Here is a 4,912-nt window from a genome sequence, read left to right as displayed (position 1 = left end):
GATTCCAGTGTTAGGAATTTTGTCAAGAAAGGCTTAATCATCAATAACACTATAGAATAGAGCACAGGAGTGCATGTCATTGTGTGATCCTTGCCTCTTACCCTCAGCTTTATGTCAGAATACAACTGACAGTTCTTCCAGGTTCTGAACCCCCAGGGACCCCCTCTCAACCCCAGGAAGCACAAAAGATGCCCTGTCACACAACTTTGTATAAGTTGTCGTAAAACAAAGCCTGAGTTTTCTTACCTTTCTATAGGTATAGGTCAATTATTTGATAAATACTAAAACACTTCTAGGAGTTCATTTTATGAGTTTGTTTACCAAACACATTTTGGAGGAACTGACTACATGAGAAGTTCCTTTGGAACTTGGTCCACAAATTCACTTAACAGGTTGGAAATTTAAAACCTGTGAGAACATGAGGAAGTGGGGAATCCCTAATCCTAACATGTAATTATTAAAGGGATATATACACACACACTAAAAAGTTTTGCTCACAGAAGACACAAACTATAAAAAAGGTATATGCTTTCTGAGTCGAGACAAAGAGCTAGCTGATATCCTTCTTTGTTTCCTGAGCACCACAGCTAAGATGAAGTTAGACCCAAATTCACGGTCTATTTCTATAACCAAAAAAATTGAAGATTAAAAATTTAATTTGTTTTACTACATAGTTTCCAGCCATTAATTGAGATGTAATGATGAAAGATTAAATTGCCTTAAAAGGGGGGTTGTAATAGCAGCTATCAAAGCAATATTCAAGCATGATTTCAAGGATGCTTTCAGGTGTAGAGTTAGCCTTCTTTGTCAGAAGTCTTCACAATTTCATCAAAAACGTCATCAACAGACTTAGAGGCATCTATTTTCTTGACTTTCCCCATTTCTTCGTATAAGTCAATAATTGGCTTTGTTGACTGAAGATAGGTCCAAATTACCTTTTACACACTCTCTCTGTTGTCATCAATTCTACCAACTACTCTTTCTCCTTTCAAGACATCGTTCAATACAGATCTCATTGTTACAGTAAAAAAACAGAACCAAAGACACACCTGCCTTCCCATCCATGGTCTTGTTCCAACCTTGAAGGTTGTCTTGATTTCATGGAACCCATCAATCAAGATTTTTTTTCTTCTGAGCATTGGCAGCCACTGTCTGATCCATTTACCTATTTAACAAACTGATGGTTATCTCAACTGGCACCATATTTCCATCTGTAATGTACTCGACCTTGGGTTCTTCTTTTCATCATGAAGAAGTTCTCCTGCAGAAAGGTGTCTGTCACCATATTTTAGGTCACCGGTTTAGGGTAAAGAAGATGTAACTCAGGAACGGACAGATGCATAGCTCCAGGGCACAGAGCTTCCACGCCCTCCCCAGGTGAGGGTCTCCTGAATCTCCACTTGTTCACCAACACAGCTAAAGTAAATGAACACCTTTTAAGACTTATAACTACACTTAAAAATTTGAACAATGTGGGATCCAGGGAGCAAGATGGCGGAGGAGTAGGAGACCTGGATTTCGTCTCCTCTCAGGAATTCAGCTGGATAGGGATCAAACCATTCTGAACACCTACAAACTCAACAGGAGATCGAAGAAAAGAATAGCAACAACTCTGTCATCAGAAAAGCGACCACTTTCTGGAAGGTAGGACGTGCGGAGAAGTGAATCCGAGGCGATATTCGGGAGGATAGACGGCGGGGGAGGGGCCTCCGTCGGCCGCTTCTGGCAAGTGATAGACCGCAGAGCACAAAATCGGAACTTTTAAAGGCTGCTCCGCTGAGGGACGTCCTATCAATCCCTTTTTTAAAAAAACATTTTTATTTTTCATGTTTAGAGTCATTCTGTCCCTTCATAGTAGTTACCCGTATTTTTGGCATATATATATAAGTTGTTCTCTCTTTAAAATTTTGAGATAGTTTCTTCTAACAGATTAAAATATACCCTAAATCTCTAGTATATGGTTTTTTCTACTCCCCTGCCTGATCACATTCTCTCCCTTTTTTTTTCTTTTTTCTCTTCTTTTAAATCCTCTTCTTTCTTTTTCAAACAACTTCTTTTCAATTCCTTTTATAAAATTTTTTATAATTTCCATCTTTACAGTCATATTCCATCCCTTCATCATATCAACCCTTATTTTTGTACATATATAAGTTTTTCTTTCTTTAAAATTTTGGGAGGCACTTTCTTCTAAAAGACCAAAATACACCCCAAATCTAGTGTGTGGCACTGATCTGTATACCAGCCTGATCATATTTGATCACATTCTGGTTTTTTGTTGTTGTTGTTGTTGTTTTGTTTTGTTTGTTTTTATCTTTATCTTTTTCTTTTTTTCTTTTTCTTTTTTTCTCTTTCCGTTTCTTTTTCCACTGCTTCAGGTCTTTTCTGATTTGTTTAGAGTATATTTTCTGGGGACATTGTTACTCTGCTAGCATTTTGTTCTCTCATTAATCTATTCTCCTCTGAGGGTATTATGTTGAGTGAAATAAGTCAAACAGAGAAAGACATGTATCATATGATCTCACTGATATGAGGAATTCTTAATCTCAGGAAACAAACTGAGGGTTGCTGGAGTGGGGGGTGGGGTGGGAAGGATGGGGTGACTGGGTGATAGACACTGGGGAGGGTATGTGCTCTGGTAAGCGCTGTGAATTGTGCAAGACTGTTGAATCTCAGATCTGTACCTCTGAAACAAATAATGCAATATATGTTAAGAAAAAAAAAAAGAAGAAGAAGAAGGTAGCGGGAGGGGAAGAATGAAGCGGGGGAAATCGGAGGGGTAGACGAACCATGAGAGACGATGGACTCTGAAAAACAAACAGGGTTCTAGAGGGGAGGGGGGTGGGAGGATGGGTTAGCCTGGTGGTGGGTATTGAGGAGGGCACATTCTGCATGGAGCACTGGGTGTTATGCACAAACAATGAATCATGGAACACTTCATCTAAAACTAATGATGTAATGTATGGGGATTAACATAAGAATAAAAAAAAAAAAAGAAAAAAAATCTATTCTCTGGACAAAATGACAAGACGGAAAAAATCACCTCAACAAAAAGAACAAGAGGTAGTACCGACTGCCAGGGACCTACTCAAAACGGACATTAGTACGATGTCAGATCTAGAGTTCAGAATCATCACTTTAAAGATACTAGCTGGGCTTGAAAAAAATATGGAAGTTGTTAGAGAAACCCTTTCTGGAGAAGTAAAAGAACTAAAATCTAACCAAGTAGAAATCAAAAAGGCTATTAATGAGGTGCAATCAAATATGGGGGCGCTAACTGCTAGGATAAATGAGGCAGAAGAGAGAATCAGTAATATAGAAGACCAAATGATGGAAAATAAAGAAGCTGAGAAAAAGAGAGATAAACAACTACTGGATCACGAGGGCAGAATTTGAGAGATAAGCGATACCATAAGACGAAACAACATTAGAATAATTGGGATCCCAAAAGAAGAAGAAAGAGAGAGAGGGGCAGAAGGTATAATGGAGCAAATTATAGCAGAGAACTTCCCTAATTGGGGGAAGGAAACAGGCATCAAAATCCAGGAAGCACAGAGAACCCCCCTCAAAATCAATAAAAATAGGTCAACACCCCAACATCTAATAGTAAAACTTACGAGTCTCATAGACAAAGAGAAAATCCTGAAAGCAGCTTGGGAGAAGAGATATGTAACCTACAATGGTAGAAACATTAGATTGGCAACAGACCTATCCACAGAGACCTGGCAGGCCAGAAAGGACTGGCAGGATATATTCAGAGCACTAAATGAGAAAAATATGCAGCCAAGAATACTATATCCAGCTAGGCTGTCATTGAAAATAGAAGGAGAGATAAAAAGCTTCCAGGACAAACAAAAACTAAAGGAATTTGCAAACACAAAACCAGCCCTACAAGAAATCTTGAAAGGGGTCCTCTAAGCAAAGAGAGAGCCTAAAAGCAACATAGACCAGAAAGGAACATAGACAATATACGGTAACAGTCACCTTACAGGTAATACAATGGCACTAAATTCCTATCTTTTAATAGTTACTCTGAATGTAAATGGGCTAAATGCCCCCAATCAAAAGACACAGGCTATCAGACTGGATTAAAAAACAAGACCCATCGATATGCTGTCTGCAAGAGACTCATTTTAGAACCAAAGACACCCCCAGATGGAAAGTGAGGGGGTGGAAAACGATTTACCATGCTAATGGACACCAAAAGAAAGCTGGGGTGGCAATCCTTATATCAGACAAATTAGATTTTAAACCAAAGACTGTAATAAGAGATGAGGAAGGACAATATATCCTACTTAAAGGGTCTATCCAACAAGAAGATCTAACAATTGTAAATATCTATGCCCCTAACATTGGAGCAGCCAATTATATAAGGCAATTAATAACAAAAGCAAAGAAATACATCGACAACAATACAATAATAGTGGGGGACTTTAACACCCCCCTCACTGAAATGGACAGATTGTCTAAGCAAAAGATCAACAAGGAAATTAAGACTTTAAATGACACACTGGACCAAATGGACTTCACAGATATATTCAGAACATTCCATCCCAAAGCAACGGAATACACATTCTTCTCTAGTGCCCATGGAACATTCTCCAGAATAGATCACATCCTAGGTCATAAATCAGGTCTCAACTGGTACCAAAAGATTGGGATCATTCCCTGCCTATTTTCAGACCACAATGCTTTGAAACTAGAACTCAATCACAAGAGGAAAGTCAGAAAGAACTCAAATACATGGAGGCTAAAAAGCATCCTACTGAAGAATGAATGGGTCAACCAGGAAATTAAAGAAGAATTAAAAAAATACATGGAAACCAATGAAAATGAAAACACAACTATTCAAAATCTTTGGGATGCAGCAAAGGCAGTCCTAAGAGGAAAGTATATAGCAATACAAGCCTTTCTC

General features: G+C 38.5%; 1 pseudogene; it reads right to left on the bottom strand.

Moving 5' to 3' along the window:
- Positions 1-794: 794 nt before the first annotated feature.
- LOC110586381 lies at positions 795-1,286 on the bottom strand (annotated as a pseudogene).
- Between the last annotated feature and the right edge of the window lie 3,626 nt (positions 1,287-4,912).

This window comes from Neomonachus schauinslandi, chromosome 11 (assembly GCF_002201575.2).
Source record: "Neomonachus schauinslandi chromosome 11, ASM220157v2, whole genome shotgun sequence".
Lineage (NCBI taxonomy): Eukaryota > Metazoa > Chordata > Mammalia > Carnivora > Phocidae > Neomonachus > Neomonachus schauinslandi.
This window is presented reverse-complemented; position numbering and strand designations above follow the sequence as displayed.